Here is a 19162-nt window from a genome sequence, read left to right on the forward strand (position 1 = left end):
TGATGGCAATTGTAATTATATTTCATCTAAAATATTTCAAACTTTTCATGTTTACAATAAATTATTTCAATTCATTTTTTGTGCAAGCACATATTTAGTAGCTCATGAAATTTATTACGTATTAATAGATTATTTAATTATATTAATCCTTACATAATACTTTTGATGTGTTCTTGTACTGAAAATATTTATTACTATTCCAGTTATAACCCGAGGTGGTTAGCAGTGGTCGTCGGGGGTGGTTGGCGGTGGTTGGAGGTGGTCGAGGTGGACGAGGTGGAGGACGAGGATTCGTGCTCGGTGAGTTTAACATTTTTACAATATTTGATGAAGTAGAATCAGCATCAGGAGTAGGATCAGGGGAAGATGTAGAAGTAGGAGTAGTGGTAGGAATAGGACTCGGAGTAGGAATATGAGTAGAAGTAGGAATAGTAGGAGTTGGAGTGGGATTAGGAGTAGGAGTAGTCGGAGTAGGAATAGGAGTAGTCGTCGTAGTAGGAGTAGGAGTAGGAGTAGGAGCAGAAGTAGGTAGGGCGGGGTGGGTCGTGTGAGGGGAGGGGAGGGGTGGGAAGGGGATATTATCATATCAAGTTATCAGTAATAAGCAATTGCGGGTAAAATATTGGCTTACTTGTGTAAGTATTTATGAATATAGCCTCTATGAATATTCATTGTTGATATGTAAGGTCTGGCAACGTACCTACTTTCTGTAAGAGAAGTTGAAGATTTTTATCATTATTATGTTTCAGTTCTGTGCCCCACCTAGTGATCCACTAGTACATATCCTCCGACGTGACATCGCTGTGCTACGTATGAAGGAGAAAAGATTGATTAAGATGCAAATTGCTCCTCTCTTCTTGCCATTTTGCTTTCAGCCATTGTTGTGCCGTGTGTTTAAAATTTAGGACAGTATATAATATAGAATAACAGGTACAGCTACGAATATAACACTACAATAAATTTTATAGAAATGAGCTCTCATTGAGATTTCTCTGTATTTATAACTCGGCGCGAGAAGGCAAAAATCAATGTAATGCCATCTGTAAGGTAATTTGACTCGTGTTTGCACAACGAGAACTCGTTGGGCATTTTGCGGTGAAATTTGAAAAATTGTTGTACAAGAAATTAAATAACTGTAAAAATGGAGAAATAATATTATCTCTAATAGTGAATGTAGCTAATACAGCTTTAACCGTATATTGATTATGTTAATGATCTATTGTGACAAGATCGGCATTAGATAAGCTCTCTAAATACTCTTTTCTAGACTATTAATTTATATTATGTATATGTAAATGTATATTTCTTCAGTTTATACAATCACTGCACTAGGATTACCCTTGCCACGTTTTATGGTGCGCTTGTGTAATTTGTATATTATTAACCTTACGTTTTACTCTATTTGCGACAAGTTGTGAATGTTTCTAATTTCTTGGCAATTATTTATGTACACGTATGTGTATATATGTATATGTATACTTATGCATGTGTATATACATATGTACACATATTTAAAACTAGATTTTTACAATAAACACAGAGGTTTTAGTATATTCACACACGGATTTCTGTGTATAGGTATACTTGAACTAAAATATCCTTATCTCTAATACGGAGTTCTTCGTAATTCGCATTTGTTCTTGTAATCCAATGTCCTACATACGATGGCAAAAATCGAGATCCAACTTAACTGAGTCTCAAAGCTCTGTTGACATAAAAGCAGCTATTTGATAGAGATTATAGTTTATAGTTTACACAGCCCATTGGATGATATTTCATTACAAATACATATGTTTCAATGTATTTAGGAATAATTTATCAAATATACGATCAAATTGATGCACCGGATCATCGTCGACTTTAACTTTTGAAATGTCCTACCATTTCCGAACACCTCCAACCATCCTATTTACCTATATTACCAGATTAGCTATGATATGAAAAGAGAAGAATTATTCATTTCGAAATGGGATTCTATTCGACGCGCGCTCGATGTATTCCATAACATTAGTATTCATAATTATTCCAACAACTTTTCATTTGCTCTCTGGATCTTGAATTTTCATAGGCATAGAATCGAAACGTTGTTTTAGCTGGTCACAAGTGAAGTATCTGCGTTGGGTAGAGGAGCAGAATTGTTTTTCGAAAAGTATTCGGATGGAAAAAAATTCAGAGTAACTGTAATACATCACGGATGCGCTAATTTTGAACGAGATGAAATGGATGCTTCGTATATGAGACGGTATTTAACGCTGCGTAGTGGTTTAAAGACCTAGAAAGGTAATAGGGAAAGAAAGAACGACGCTTCTTAACACTTCGAGTGTATTTTAACACACATTTGAAAGATACGAGCGAAATTTTTCATCATCCAACTGTCGCAGAACGGCAGCGTTATTAGCCGACCCGTTCACTGAAGAATATATCCTCAATCAACGGCTGACCATCGAAGGGCCTGGCCGCTTGAGTCTGGAATCGGCAGGAGAGATAAAGTGCGTATTTCTTGTATGAAATGTGAAAGCCAAAATCATTATACATCATATCATATCATCGTACATCATACATCGTACATCATACATCGTACATCATACATCGTACATCATACATCATCATACATAGTATCAAAGTTCGAAACCATAGTTTGGATGTCGGACGTTCAGAAAGTGACGTCACCAATTCAAAATCAGCTAGCCGAATTTCTCAGTCGGGAAACAACCGCGCAGTAGAGCGGACGTATGAGAGTCGCGCTCCGCAAATTTCGAGTATCGGGTTCTCAACCTCCCGGATCCCGCGCTTCGGGTCTGCTACGTATTTCGAGTACCGGGTTCTCAACCTCCCGGATCCCGCGCTCCGGGTCCGCTACGCGGTAAAACTCGACTTCCAGGATAAGCGCTCCGTGGTTCCTCGTTCACATTTACAATAAATTATTTCAATTCGTTTTTCGCGCAACCCCAAATTCGGTAGCTGTCAGTCCGCTAATAAAATTTCTCGACTTCCAGGATAAGCGCTCCGTGGTTCCTGGTTCACGTTTACAATAAATTATTTCAATTCGTTTTTCGCGCAACCCCAAATTCGGTAGCCGTCAGTCCGCTAATAAAATTTCTCGACTTCCAGGATAAACGCTCCGTGGTTCCTGGTTCACGTTTACAATAAATTATTTCAATTCGTTTTTCGCGCAACCCCAAATTCGGTAGCCGTCAGTCCGCTAATAAAATTTCTCGACTTCCAGGATAAACGCTCCGTGGTTCCTGGTTCACGTTTACAATAAATTATTTCAATTCGTTTTTCGCGCAACCCCAAATTCGGTAGCTGTCAGTCCGCTAATAAAATTTCTCGACTTCCAGGATAAGCGCTCCGTGGTTCCTGGTTCATGTTTACAATAAATTATTTCAATTCGTTTTTCGCGCAACCCCAAATTCGGTAGCTGTCAGTCCGCTAACAAAATTTACTCGACTTCCAGGATAAACGCTCCGTGGTTCCTGGTTCATGTTTACAATAAATTATTTCAATTCGTTTTTCGCGCAACCCCAAATTCGGTAGCTGTCAGTCCGCTAATAAAATTTCTCGACTTCCAGGATAAGCGCTCCGTGGTTCCTGGTTCACGTTTACAATAAATTATTTCAATTCGTTTTTCGCGCAACCCCAAATTCGGTAGCTGTCAGTCCGCTAATAAAATTTCTCGACTTCCAGGATAAGCGCTCCGTGGTTCCTGGTTCACGTTTACAATAAATTATTTCAATTCGTTTTTCGCGCAACCCCAAATTCGGTACCTGTCAGTCCGCTAATAAAATTTCTCGACTTCCAGGATAAACGCTCCGTGGTTCCTGGTTCACGTTTACAATAAATTATTTCAATTCGTTTTTCGCGCAACCCCAAATTCGGTAGCCGTCAGTCCGCTAATAAAATTTCTCGACTTCCAGGATAAGCGCTCCGTGGTTCCTGGTTCATGTTTACAATAAATTATTTCAATTCGTTTTTCGCGCAACCCCAAATTCGGTAGCTGTCAGTCCGCTAATAAAATTTCTCGACTTCCAGGATAAGCGCTCCGTGGTTCCTGGTTCACGTTTACAATAAATTATTTCAATTCGTTTTTCGCGCAACCCCAAATTCGGTACCTGTCAGTCCGCTAATAAAATTTCTCGACTTCCAGGATAAACGCTCCGTGGTTCCTGGTTCACGTTTACAATGAATTATTTCAATTCGTTTTTCGCGCAACCCCAAATTCGGTAGCCGTCAGTCCGCTAATAAAATTTCTCGACTTCCAGGATAAACGCTCCGTGGTTCCTGGTTCACGTTTACAATAAATTATTTCAATTCGTTTTTCGCGCAACCCCAAATTCGGTAGCTGTCAGTCCGCTAATAAAATTTCTCGACTTCCAGGACAAGCGCTCCGTGGTTCCTGGTTCATGTTTACAATAAATTATTTCAATTCGTTTTTCGCGCAACCCCAAATTCGGTAGCTGTCAGTCCGCTAATAAAATTTCTCGACTTCCAGGATAAGCGCTCCGTGGTTCCTGGTTCATGTTTACAATAAATTATTTCAATTCGTTTTTCGCGCAACCCCAAATTCGGTAGCTGTCAGTCCGCTAACAAAATTTACTCGACTTCCAGGATAAACGCTCCGTGCTTCCTGGTTCATGTTTACAATAAATTATTTCAATTCGTTTTTCGCGCAACCCCAAATTCGGTAGCTGTCAGTCCGCTAATAAAATTTCTCGACTTCCAGGATAAGCGCTCCGTGGTTCCTGGTTCACGTTTACAATAAATTATTTCAATTCGTTTTTCGCGCAACCCCAAATTCGGTAGCTGTCAGTCCGCTAATAAAATTTCTCGACTTCCAGGACAAGCGCTCCGTGGTTCCTGGTTCATGTTTACAATAAATTATTTCAATTCGTTTTTCGCGCGACCCCAAATTCGGTAGCTGTCAGTCCGCTAATAAAATTTACTCGACTTCCAGGATAAACGCTCCGTGGTTCCTGGTTCACGTTTACAATAAATTATTTCAATTCGTTTTTCGCGCAACCCCAAATTCGGTAGCTGTCAGTCCGCTAATAAAATTTCTCGACTTCCAGGACAAGCGCTCCGTGGTTTCTCGTTCACGTTTACAATAAATTATTTCAATTCGTTTTTCGCGCAACCCCAAATTCGGTAGCTGTCAGTCCGCTAATAAAATTTACTCGACTTCCAGGATAAACGCTCCGTGGTTCCTGGTTCATGTTTACAATAAATTATTTCAATTCGTTTTTCGCGCAACCCCAAATTCGGTAGCTGTCAGTCCGGTAATAAAATTACTCGACTTCCAGGATAAGGTTGCTGGGTGAGTAAAACACTTTTATAATATTTGATGGCAATTGTAATTATATTTCATCTGAAATATTACAAACTTGTCACCTCTACAATAAATTATTTCAATTCATTTTTCGTGCAAGCACAAATTCAGTAGCTACGAATAAGCCTAAAGAATTTATCATATTAATAATTAATTATTTGATCAATACCTCAATTATATTAATCCTTACACAATATTTTCGATGTGTTCTTATACTGAAAATATTTATTACTATTCAAGGTATAACCTGAGGTGGTTGAAGGTGGTCGGAGGTGGACGAGGAGGAGGACGAGGAGGACGAGGATTTGTGCTGGGTGAGTAAAACACTTTTATAATATTTGATGGCAATTGTAATTATATTTCATCTGAATTATTACAAACTTGTCACGTTTACAATAAATTATTTCAATTCATTTTTCGTGCAAGCACATATTCAGTAGTTATGAATAATCTTGTACAATTTATTATATTATTAATTAATCGATTAATTACATTAATCCTTACACGATATTTTTGATGTGTTCCTATACTAAAAATATTCATTACTATTCCAGGTATTACCCGAGGTGGTCGGAGGTGGACGAGGAGGAGGACCAGGTGGACGAGGAGGAGGACGAGGTGGACGTCGAGGAGGCGGGGTGGGTCGTGGGAGAGGACCTCTCCTCTCCTCAGAGGAGGGGAGGGGAAGGGGCAGGGAAGGGGGAGAGGTGGGCGGGGAGGGGGAAGGGACGGGACGGGAAGGGAAGGGAAGGGTAGGGAAGGGGGGGGGGGGAGGGTGGCGGGGAGGGGGGGGGGGGGGAGGGAGGGAGGGAGGGCGGGTGGGAGGGAGGGAGGGAGGACGGGTGGGCGGGAAGGGGGAGAGTAGAGGACGGATGTCGATGCGAGCCCGTTAGAGCTAATAGAGCAGTACACCCCCCCCCCCCCCGCCGCCCGCCCTCCCTCCCTCCCTCCCGCCCTCCCTCCCTCCCTCCCTCCCGCCCTCCCTCCCGCCCTCCCTCCCTCCCTCCCCCCCCCCTTCCCTACCCTTCCCTTCCCTTCCCGTCCCGTCCCTTCCCCCTCCCCGCCCACCTCTCCCCCTTCCCTGCCCCTTCCCCTCCCCTCCTCTGAGGAGAGGAGAGGTCCTCTCCCACGACCCACCCCGCCTCCTCGACGTCCACCTCGTCCTCCTCCTCGTCCACCTGGTCCTCCTCCTCGTCCACCTCCGACCACCTCGGGTAATACCTGGAATAGTAATGAATATTTTTAGTATAGGAACACATCAAAAATATTGTGTAAGGATTAATGTAATTATTCGATTAATTAATAATATAATAAATTGTACAAGATTATTCATAACTACTGAATATGTGCTTGCACGAAAAATGAATTGAAATAATTTATTGTAAACGTGACAAGTTTGTAATAATTCAGATGAAATATAATTACAATTGCCATCAAATATTATAAAAGTGTTTTACTCACCCAGCACAAATCCTCGTCCTCCTCGTCCTCCTCCTCGTCCACCTCCGACCACCTTCAACCACCTCAGGTTATACCTTGAATAGTAATAAATATTTTCAGTATAAGAACACATCGAAAATATTGTGTAAGGATTAATATAATTGAGGTATTGATCAAATAATTAATTATTAATATGATAAATTCTTTAGGCTTATTCGTAGCTACTGAATTTGTGCTTGCACGAAAAATGAATTGAAATAATTTATTGTAGAGGTGACAAGTTTGTAATATTTCAGATGAAATATAATTACAATTGCCATCAAATATTATAAAAGTGTTTTACTCACCCAGCAACCTTATCCTGGAAGTCGAGTAATTTTATTACCGGACTGACAGCTACCGAATTTGGGGTTGCGCGAAAAACGAATTGAAATAATTTATTGTAAACATGAACCAGGAACCACGGAGCGTTTATCCTGGAAGTCGAGTAAATTTTGTTAGCGGACTGACAGCTACCGAATTTGGGGTTGCGCGAAAAACGAATTGAAATAATTTATTGTAAACATGAACCAGGAACCACGGAGCGCTTGTCCTGGAAGTCGAGAAATTTTATTAGCGGACTGACAGCTACCGAATTTGGGGTTGCACGAAAAACGAATTGAAATAATTTATTGTAAACGTGAACCAGGAACCACGGAGCGCTTGTCCTGGAAGTCGAGAAATTTTATTAGCGGACTGACAGCTACCGAATTTGGGGTTGCGCGAAAAACGAATTGAAATAATTTATTGTAAACGTGAACCAGGAACCACGGAGCGTTTATCCTGGAAGTCGAGAAATTTTATTAGCGGACTGACAGCTACCGAATTTGGGGTTGCGCGAAAAACGAATTGAAATAATTTATTGTAAACATGAACCAGGAACCACGGAGCGCTTGTCCTGGAAGTCGAGAAATTTTATTAGCGGACTGACAGCTACCGAATTTGGGGTTGCGCGAAAAACGAATTGAAATAATTTATTGTAAACGTGAACGAGGAACCACGGAGCGCTTATCCTGGAAGTCGAGAAATTTTATTAGCGGACTGACAGCTACCGAATTTGGGGTTGCGCGAAAAACGAATTGAAATAATTTATTGTAAACGTGAACGAGGAACCACGGAGCGCTTATCCTGGAAGTCGAGAAATTTTATTAGCGGACTGACAGCTACCGAATTTGGGGTTGCGCGAAAAACGAATTGAAATAATTTATTGTAAACGTGAACGAGGAACCACGGAGCGCTTATCCTGGAAGTCGAGAAATTTTATTAGCGGACTGACAGCTACCGAATTTGGGGTTGCGCGAAAAACGAATTGAAATAATTTATTGTAAACGTGAACGAGGAACCACGGAGCGCTTATCCTGGAAGTCGAGAAATTTTATTAGCGGACTGACGGCTACCGAATTTGGGGTTGCGCGAAAAACGAATTGAAATAATTTATTGTAAACGTGAACGAGGAACCACGGAGCGCTTATCCTGGAAGTCGAGAAATTTTATTAGCGGACTGACGGCTACCGAATTTGGGGTTGCGCGAAAAACGAATTGAAATAATTTATTGTAAACGTGAACCAGGAACCACGGAGCGCTTATCCTGGAAGTCGAGAAATTTTATTAGCGGACTGACAGCTACCGAATTTGGGGTTGCGCGAAAAACGAATTGAAATAATTTATTGTAAACGTGAACCAGGAACCACGGAGCGCTTGTCCTGGAAGTCGAGAAATTTTATTAGTGGACTGACAGCTACCGAATTTGGGGTTGCGCGAAAAACGAATTGAAATAATTCATTGTAAACGTGAACCAGGAACCACGGAGCGTTTATCCTGGAAGTCGAGAAATTTTATTAGCGGACTGACGGCTACCGAATTTGGGGTTGCGCGAAAAACGAATTGAAATAATTTATTGTAAACGTGAACCAGGAACCACGGAGCGTTTATCCTGGAAGTCGAGAAATTTTATTAGCGGACTGACAGCTACCGAATTTGGGGTTGCGCGAAAAACGAATTGAAATAATTTATTGTAAATGTGAACGAGGAACCACGGAGCGCTTATCCTGGAAGTCGAGTTTTACCGCGTAGCGGACCCGGAGCGCGGGATCCGGGAGGTTGAGAACCCGGTACTCGAAATACGTAGCAGACCCGAAGCGCGGGATCCGGGAGGTTGAGAACCCGATACTCGAAATTTGCGGAGCGCGACTCTCATACGTCCGCTCTACTGCGCGGTTGTTTCCCGACTGAGAAATTCGGCTAGCTGATTTTGAATTGGTGACGTCACTTTCTGAACGTCCGACATCCAAACTATGGTTTCGAACTTTGATACTATGTATGATGATGTATGATGTACGATGTATGATGTACGATGTATGATGTACGATGTATGATGTACGATGATATGATATGATGTATAATGATTTTGGCTTTCACATTTCATACAAGAAATACGCACTTTATCTCTCCTGCCGATTCCAGACTCAAGCGGCCAGGCCCTTCGATGGTCAGCCGTTGATTGAGGATATATTCTTCAGTGAACGGGTCGGCTAATAACGCTGCCGTTCTGCGACAGTTGGATGATGAAAAATTTCGCTCGTATCTTTCAAATGTGTGTTAAAATACACTCGAAGTGTTAAGAAGCGTCGTTCTTTCTTTCCCTATTACCTTTCTAGGTCTTTAAACCACTACGCAGCGTTAAATACCGTCTCATATACGAAGCATCCATTTCATCTCGTTCAAAATTAGCGCATCCGTGATGTATTACAGTTACTCTGAATTTTTTTCCATCCGAATACTTTTCGAAAAACAATTCTGCTCCTCTACCCAACGCAGATACTTCACTTGTGACCAGCTAAAACAACGTTTCGATTCTATGCCTATGAAAATTCAAGATCCAGAGAGCAAATGAAAAGTTGTTGGAATAATTATGAATACTAATGTTATGGAATACATCGAGCGCGCGTCGAATAGAATCCCATTTCGAAATGAATAATTCTTCTCTTTTCATATCATAGCTAATCTGGTAATATAGGTAAATAGGATGGTTGGAGGTGTTCGGAAATGGTAGGACATTTCAAAAGTTAAAGTCGACGATGATCCGGTGCATCAATTTGATCGTATATTTGATAAATTATTCCTAAATACATTGAAACATATGTATTTGTAATGAAATATCATCCAATGGGCTGTGTAAACTATAAACTATAATCTCTATCAAATAGCTGCTTTTATGTCAACAGAGCTTTGAGACTCAGTTAAGTTGGATCTCGATTTTTGCCATCGTATGTAGGACATTGGATTACAAGAACAAATGCGAATTACGAAGAACTCCGTATTAGAGATAAGGATATTTTAGTTCAAGTATACCTATACACAGAAATCCGTGTGTGAATATACTAAAACCTCTGTGTTTATTGTAAAAATCTAGTTTTAAATATGTGTACATATGTATATACACATGCATAAGTATACATATACATATATACACATACGTGTACATAAATAATTGCCAAGAAATTAGAAACATTCACAACTTGTCGCAAATAGAGTAAAACGTAAGGTTAATAATATACAAATTACACAAGCGCACCATAAAACGTGGCAAGGGTAATCCTAGTGCAGTGATTGTATAAACTGAAGAAATATACATTTACATATACATAATATAAATTAATAGTCTAGAAAAGAGTATTTAGAGAGCTTATCTAATGCCGATCTTGTCACAATAGATCATTAACATAATCAATATACGGTTAAAGCTGTATTAGCTACATTCACTATTAGAGATAATATTATTTCTCCATTTTTACAGTTATTTAATTTCTTGTACAACAATTTTTCAAATTTCACCGCAAAATGCCCAACGAGTTCTCGTTGTGCAAACACGAGTCAAATTACCTTACAGATGGCATTACATTGATTTTTGCCTTCTCGCGCCGAGTTATAAATACAGAGAAATCTCAATGAGAGCTCATTTCTATAAAATTTATTGTAGTGTTATATTCGTAGCTGTACCTGTTATTCTATATTATATACTGTCCTAAATTTTAAACACACGGCACAACAATGGCTGAAAGCAAAATGGCAAGAAGAGAGGAGCAATTTGCATCTTAATCAATCTTTTCTCCTTCATACGTAGCACAGCGATGTCACGTCGGAGGATATGTACTAGTGGATCACTAGGTGGGGCACAGAACTGAAACATAATAATGATAAAAATCTTCAACTTCTCTTACAGAAAGTAGGTACGTTGCCAGACCTTACATATCAACAATGAATATTCATAGAGGCTATATTCATAAATACTTACACAAGTAAGCCAATATTTTACCCGCAATTGCTTATTACTGATAACTTGATATGATAATATCCCCTTCCCACCCCTCCCCTCCCCTCACACGACCCACCCCGCCCTACCTACTTCTGCTCCTACTCCTACTCCTACTCCTACTACGACGACTACTCCTATTCCTACTCCGACTACTCCTACTCCTAATCCCACTCCAACTCCTACTATTCCTACTTCTACTCATATTCCTACTCCGAGTCCTATTCCTACCACTACTCCTACTTCTACATCTTCCCCTGATCCTACTCCTGATGCTGATTCTACTTCATCAAATATTGTAAAAATGTTAAACTCACCGAGCACGAATCCTCGTCCTCCACCTCGTCCACCTCGACCACCTCCAACCACCGCCAACCACCCCCGACGACCACTGCTAACCACCTCGGGTTATAACTGGAATAGTAATAAATATTTTCAGTACAAGAACACATCAAAAGTATTATGTAAGGATTAATATAATTAAATAATCTATTAATACGTAATAAATTTCATGAGCTACTAAATATGTGCTTGCACAAAAAATGAATTGAAATAATTTATTGTAAACATGAAAAGTTTGAAATATTTTAGATGAAATATAATTACAATTGCCATCAAATATTATAAAAGTGTTTTACTCACCGAGCACAAATCCTCGTCTTCCTCGTCCACCTTGTTCTCCTCGTCTTCCTCGTCCTCCTCCTCGTTCACCTCCGACCACCTCCAACGACCACCGACGACCACCGATAACCACCTTCGGTTGTACCTTCAATAGTAATAAATATTTTCAGTATATGAACACATCAAAAATATTGTGTAAGGATTAATGTAATTAATGAACTCATCAATTATATAATAAATTTTATTAGCGCATTCAAAGCTAGTGAATATGTGCTTCGGGAAAAATAAATTGAAATAATTCATTGTGTACATGACAAGTTTGAAATATTTCAGATGAAATGTAATTACAATTGCCATCAGATATTATAAAAATTTTTCACTCACCGAGCACAAATCCTCGTACTCCTCCCCCAATTTGTTCTCCACGTCTTCCGCGTCCTCCTTCTTGTTCACCTCAGACCACCTCCAACACCCACCGATAACGACCTCGGGTTATACATGGAATAGTAATAAATATTTTCAGTATTATAACACATCAAAAATATTGTGTAACGAATAATATCATTTTTTTATGGACAGATTTTATTAAGAAGATTATGAGAAAATTAGGAAAAATTTTTGAAATCTTACTAGCACGATGATAGCTACTGAATTACGACTTGGGCGAAATATGAATTGAAATAATTTATTGTAAACATAACAAGTTCAAAAATTTTGGATAGAATAAAATCACAATTGCCATTGAATAGTAGAAAAATGTTATACTCACCGTGCAGAAATCTTCGTTCTCTTCGTCCACCTTGTTCTCCTCGTCTTCCTTGTCCTCTGAGAGTCGAGTTTCATCAGGTAGCAGACCTGGAGCGCTGGAACCATGGAGCGCTTTTCCTGAAATTCAAGCTTTACCAGGTAGCGGACCTGGAGCGTAGAAACTACGGAGCGCTTGTCCCTGAAGTCGAGTTTCACCAGGTAGCGCACCTGGAGCGCGGAAACTACGAAGCGCTTGTCCCCAAAGTCGAGTTTCACCAGGTAGCGGACCCGAAGCGCGGGATCCGGGAGGTTGAGAACCCGGTACTCGAAATTTGCAGAGCGCGACTCTCAACCGTCCGCTCTACTGCGCGGTTGTTTCCAGACTGAGGAATTCGACTAGCTGATTCTTGATCAATGACGTCAAGAGAAAAAAAAATTTAGGCGACGTCATTTTCTGAACATCCGAACATCCCAACTTTGGTTTAAAACTTTTATACCATGTGTGTACGATGATGTATGATGTATGATGATATAATGTATGATGATATGATCTATAACGATTTTAGCTTCTACATTTCAGACAAGAAATACGCACTTTATCCTTGCTGCCGATTCCAGACTTAAGCCGCTAGGCCCTTCGATGGTCAGCCTTTGACTTAAGATAGATTCTTCAGTTAACGGGTCAGCTAATAACGCTGCCGTTCTGCGACAGTTGGATGATAAAATTTTTTGCTTCTACCTTTCAAATATGCGTTAAAATACACTTGAAGTTGTAAGAAGCTTCGTTCTTTCTCTCTCTATCAGAAAAAAAATCGCCGACAATCACCTATTTAGGCCTTTAAATCAGGACACTGTGTTAAATACTGTCGCATATACGGAGCATCAATTTTATCTGGATCAAAATTAGCGCATCCGTGATGTATTACAGTTACTCTGAATTTTTTTCCATACGAACACTTTTCGATAAAAATTCTGCTTCTCTACCCAACGTAGATACTTCACTTGCGCCTAGCTAAAACAGCGGTTCGATTCTATGCCTACGAAAACTCAAGATCGAGAGAGCAAATGAAAAGTTGTTGTAATAACTATTAATATTAATATAACTGCTTTGCAGGCTGTAACTCATTGTCAGCCAGTACGACGCCAAGTTTCGACTTTAGGAAAACGTGATAAGGCAGAGTATCGTCAGTACCGACGTTGTGATCGTCGAATGTTACGACCATTGTGTAGATCCAGAAATCAGTGCGTTTTGCAGGAACGGTCGATAACAATAGTACAATGTACTATGTGCTTATCAACGAACAATCACTACGTCACAGTGACTGACAATATGTTACCCCGAGTGGCCGCGGTTTTACGGTAATAATATTCCCTGAATTTTATACAGTTTTTCGAGCAATAATTAGCTATTCGTATTTCTTGGTATCGGTCACTATTCCCTTTTCTGGGTACGTGCATAATTAGGTCGATTATTGTATACAAGTCTGAGCTAATTGATTCGTTCATTTAAGTTTTCTTGTAGGCTACTGATGTTTTACGATTAATAATCCATAATTATTTATTGTTGTATATGTTTACGTATATTAAATGAGATAAGTTTGTTTTTTGTTTCACCATCTTAGGCATGGTGATCCTGGATAAAACAGAAGATGTGCTAATAGGGGATTAGAGATGAAGGTGAGGAGATGATCGTCTTACTCGACATGATATGTGTGATGTCAGTTGAGCCTATTTGTGTGTTTCGTTGATTGTGCTGATGACTTTTCATAGTATTGTATTCCCATTTTGAAGACCGGTTGTCTGCATTTTCTGTGTTATTTCAATTAACCATCAGATTCATAGTTTTAGACATTTTAAAGATGATTTGTTGACATTATTTTGTGAACTTGACTGTTGTAATATTTGGCCACATGTTCAAATACTATACACTGACACCTAAACAATTGTACCGAAATCAGAACACATTGAATAAAATAAAACGCATACATTAAAGCTCTGAGTTTGCCATTTTTTCCCCCATCTCTTCAAAACCCTAGTGTAAGTATCATGTTTTGCTCAACTTTTGATTAGCTGCTCCCACTAACCCGGAACCCTGCGCGATTAATTTCAGCTGAAATAATGCAATAAAAAACCTTCTTTTTTCTACGTTTTTTTAACAAGAAATTATTTTTATTGGAATCGATTCCAATGAACCTTTCTAGACTAATCAAACGCCAAGGAAACCATAAAATGCATCTAAAACTATATTGGAGCAACGGCTGGGGAAATACGTTGGAAATTTTGCGTTTTCAGGCTCTAACTTTTGACCCGCTACTCGCGGCGACTCGAAACCATGAGCAATCGATATCTTTTCCAAGGCGACGTCGATATCAGGTATCGAAAAACTTGTTCTATTATTATTGAAAATTGGCAAACTTCTGACTAAAAAATCCAGAGTCATCAGCCTTTTTTTTTGCCATTGGGATATCTATTACGCATATGTGAAGAATGTTTGGACGTTATTCAGGTAATTACACAATTTTTTCAGTAATTTTCTTGCAGCAAGACGATTTCTTTGTTTCAGATCGCTTGGACTGAAGACAACATGCGAACCAGCGACGGAGCAACGACATGGTCGAGAATGGGTAGCAGGCGTCCATCAGCAAGAAAAGGATTGAAAAAAAATGTGTAATTACCTGAATACATAACAAATATGTGTGCAAAGCTCGAATTTAATCGACCGGATAGTTTCGTCAGCAAAAATGATCCAAAAAGGCATTATTTTCAGTTTAGAAAAAGTAAATCCCCCCTTAATCAAATTCCACGTCTAGAGGATTCTGGTTAAACCCAACATCCGCCGACTTTCACATCACTTCGGTTTGGTATTACAGAGAAAATATATTTTCTAGAAATCAAATAGCGCTGTTGTTACTCAACTTTGTATTAACTGTACTGTGTACAATTCTGTGAATAATGCTTTCCAACCGAGGCCATTTTAATAGATTTTCAGAATACGGTACAAGTCGCAGCTCATCTGATGAAATACTAAAAAATTTCCGGTTCTCAAAAAGAAATCTTCGAACGTACATGCGCAGAAACAAAGACTGAGGCACAGATGACCGAAACACAATATGATTAAAAAATTGCAAGTAACTGTTTTCTCGACGTGTGTTTGAGCTATTCACGCGTTGTCAACTGTTTATTTTTGTTCTAAAAATACCGAGGAATCATTCAACCGCATTCTCCATTTTCATGCAAATAAAACCCCACGTGATAAAACCTTGGCCGACAATTCTTGATTCAACATATCACCAGTGTCGCGCAAAAGAACAACAGTCTGAAGTTTGTATTGAAACTTATCAGAAAGAACCACACCACTAAGATTGCGACCCGCAAATTAAGTCAGCAATCAGTTTTCACCGCAATAAAATGTTCCTGTAAATAATATGCTCGTAAATAGGTTAAAAAAAAAAAACAAAAAAAAATATATCTGTCTTGCTTTTGTTCCAGTGTCGCAATTGTCGCAACTGAATAATTTACAACGGCAAGTATAACTTGATCTAAACATTACCGTTTCAGTATAAAAAACTGTGCTGAAATTACAAATAATTTTTCTCAATTAGTTTCGTTGATAATGATTAAACTTGTGTTTTGCACCGAACTTACGTCTCATTAAGAACACCATATCGCTCAGTTTTCGTATCATAATACGACCTGTTCGTCACGAGACGAGCTGTGCACATTTAACCCAGATACAGATCGAGATTTGCGGCAGAGTGTGCCTGCAGCCTGTAAACACAGTTGGGTAAAGAAATATTCGACTTGCACGTGTGGCAATATTGCGCCGTGTGAAACGTTAGGCGATAACTTAATTATTGGCATCGCTTCGTCCACGACAGAAATTAAAATTTACACTCAATTGATGCATGAATATGTGAATAAATACCGTTCACTACTTCTCGCTAGGTGGCGACTATCGTTAGCTGGATTCTCGATAGCACAAAGTGAAAGGGTTTATTGCCGAATAATATCGCATTTGATAATTAAAAATAAGAATTGAATGTTCACTGATAGTACAAGATGGTGATTATTTCGATTTTTTAACGAAATGACCGCATTAATTTCTGATCAACTTTTAAACGAGTTGCGCGATCACAGTAAAATATGCAGGATCTTGTCAACGAATACACTTCAAATACTCCATCACATTGGGTTATAATATAACAACGAATTATCTGGCTCAAAGTCAATTTAATGTTACGTCGTTAGTAAAGGAATAAAATCATCATTATGTAATAGCAAACGATTCACGAATCGATATTCATTTATTGTTGCACACATTTTTAACGTTATTATTGTTGCAAATTAAATATTGCTGAGTAATAAACGAATAAAATTACCACCCTAATTAATAACATATTATAACAGTTTCATTACCGCGCAACCGCACAGCATAAAAAATTTTATATATATATATATATATATATATTTCATTTGCCTTAAACAAGGTACCAGCAATCCTCATTCACAATCCAACAGAATTTTCCAAAATTGGCGCACGATATACAGCATCTGCCTACATATTAGAAAAATTTATTATACGTATAATAATACCAAGAAATATCTAAGTTTACAGTGAAGACAAGAATTTTATCGCATTACCGTCAAGTCAGAAAATTGTTGTTTATCGTGCTGGTTGTAGTTCGCAGATTTATACTAGAGTGAAGTTGACGTCCTTGTTCGAGGCTTACAGAGACGAGAAACTCCACCGCGAAATTAACTCTCCATTTTCCAGTAATTCTGACATGTTTGAAACGATAATTATTCTTTTAAGCAGTGAAAATAATAGTGTAACAATACTATACAACATAATTGATTATTCAGATCATTAAAAAAAAAAATTAATTAATGAATAAATTGTGACATCGAATAATAACCAAAATCTTCATTTGTTACTGATAAAGTTTGCTTTTGTCTTTTTTACGATGATACGTAAAGCTTGAATTTTTTCATAGATATTATAACCAGCAGGTCGAAGTAAAAACCAAACTTTATCTAATGAAACTGTTTTTCTTTATTAGTTTCTTGGGAGAAACCAGAATTTGACGTTAAGAACTCAGATTCAAAACTCGTATTAACCGGTATTATACATAATATACATATAATAAATAACTGACACGGTATTAAGCCATGCAAATAATATGAAATATTATTCAGATCGTGTCGTGGTATAAGTACCTACTACCCAATGGGCTAATTTCGCATCTGAAATAAGAGAAAAAATTATTGCTGACATCGTGATCATATTTTTCATTTCCATATTATATTTACTGCAACAAATCAAAATCTCAACGCAGATGAAAATTTGCATACAAATTTTAACGAAATGAAAGATACATATTCCATTGGTTATTATCTGAACTTTGACAATGCGATCCAAATCGATCTCCGAATAAAACATCCAGGGTTCTCAAAAAATCGGCGACATTTGAATTGACTGAGAAAACCTGCTTTTCACTACAGTTTGTTACCGGTGGCTCTTCACCTCACGATCAGTACTCTGTGCGGGTTCATTTGCATCTCTCCATGTTTATGCGTACACAATTTTATCAACGCGACCAAGAAATAGTACATGTGGTAGGCAAACCCATTTAAAGGTCATTGGACTGTTTGGAATGACGGAGCAGCTCCTCTGATTTTCACAAAAATGATTCTGTATTGTAACACGACATAATCTCAACTTTCGAAGTCTTTAGCATTAAATGTCTTTTTAACATGTCCATCAAACCAAGGTTTTTCCACATTGTTTAGAATCATCATAATTGTGTAGTTATCTATATTGGGCGCCTTCTTTCGGGCTAAACGTTTACGTACGAAAGTTATTCAATGAAAACTTCTGAAGTGATTTTACCATAAGGCTGTGTGTCAATCATTCCAATCCATTCGTTTCATCTCTTGTACAACCGTCAACTGACTGAAGTTTTGTATAACGAGCAAAACTGGGTGCTTCAACTTCCACACATACGAAGATGAGAAATTTTTTTGACAGTCGACATCGGTAAAAAAAAAAACTACCATAAATCCGTCAACAACGGAGGGGCCATTCGCATGGACATCAAATGAATGATTCCGATTCGTTAATGCTGATTTTTATTGATTTCTACTTTACATAGGGTTTCTATTAATTTCCAGCTTAATACCTCTGATCGCCAATGATTACCCAGCGTTCTAGATAATTTTTGCTGATTTCTATTACAGTTCGGATAGAATCACTGAAAACCACCTGATGGGACGTTAAAAATGATTACAAGCGATTGAAAACCACAGGGTATCCTGTGAATCAACGAAACCACGTAATAAGATAGAAGCCAACAGAAAAGCCTTCACCGCAAGCCTCACAGCTGTATCCATGATTTCCAACGTTTGCAGCCGCATGACTTCTTCAACAGCATGGCGTGAATCGCGATTCCAAATAATTCGCAATGATTTCATTCACCCTGCCGGTTCAAAGAACATATTTAAATAATCCAAGTTCCGCCAATCGACAATCCGATTTCCACCCGTGAAATTTATCACCTCCTCCAACGAACGGCGCCTCTTCGAAAACCATCCGACGTCTGGCCGTCGTGGCATATTCGCGGTCTATTTCAAGCACCAGAGCGCATCGAGCTGCGCGGTTTACCGATCGTACAACTCCC

At 38.9% G+C, this 19162-nt stretch overlaps 1 protein-coding gene and 1 long non-coding RNA gene across 3 annotated transcripts in view; one reads left to right on the forward strand and one right to left on the reverse strand.

Annotated features, from left to right (window-relative positions):
- The window catches only part of LOC124181471 (heparan-sulfate 6-O-sulfotransferase 1), a 520983-nt gene that overhangs the window by 460183 nt on the left and 41638 nt on the right, over positions 1-19162 (reverse strand). The window contains exon 6 of one of the 2 annotated variants that reach the window (XM_046568080.1): positions 15996-16253. The exons of the other annotated variant lie outside the window; for it this stretch is intronic. The gene's annotated coding sequence lies outside the window, so the exon portion shown is untranslated. Of the gene's footprint in view, positions 1-15995; positions 16254-19162 lie in introns of those variants that run through there. 2 annotated transcript variants of the gene reach the window in all.
- LOC124181500 lies at positions 242-937 on the forward strand. The gene is made up of 2 exons (XR_006870478.1): positions 242-300; positions 750-937. It is a non-coding gene; the product is annotated as an uncharacterized LOC124181500 (long non-coding RNA).

The sequence above is a fragment of the Neodiprion fabricii genome, chromosome 4 (assembly GCF_021155785.1).
Source record: "Neodiprion fabricii isolate iyNeoFabr1 chromosome 4, iyNeoFabr1.1, whole genome shotgun sequence".
In the NCBI taxonomy this organism is placed as follows: Eukaryota; Metazoa; Arthropoda; class Insecta; order Hymenoptera; family Diprionidae; genus Neodiprion; species Neodiprion fabricii.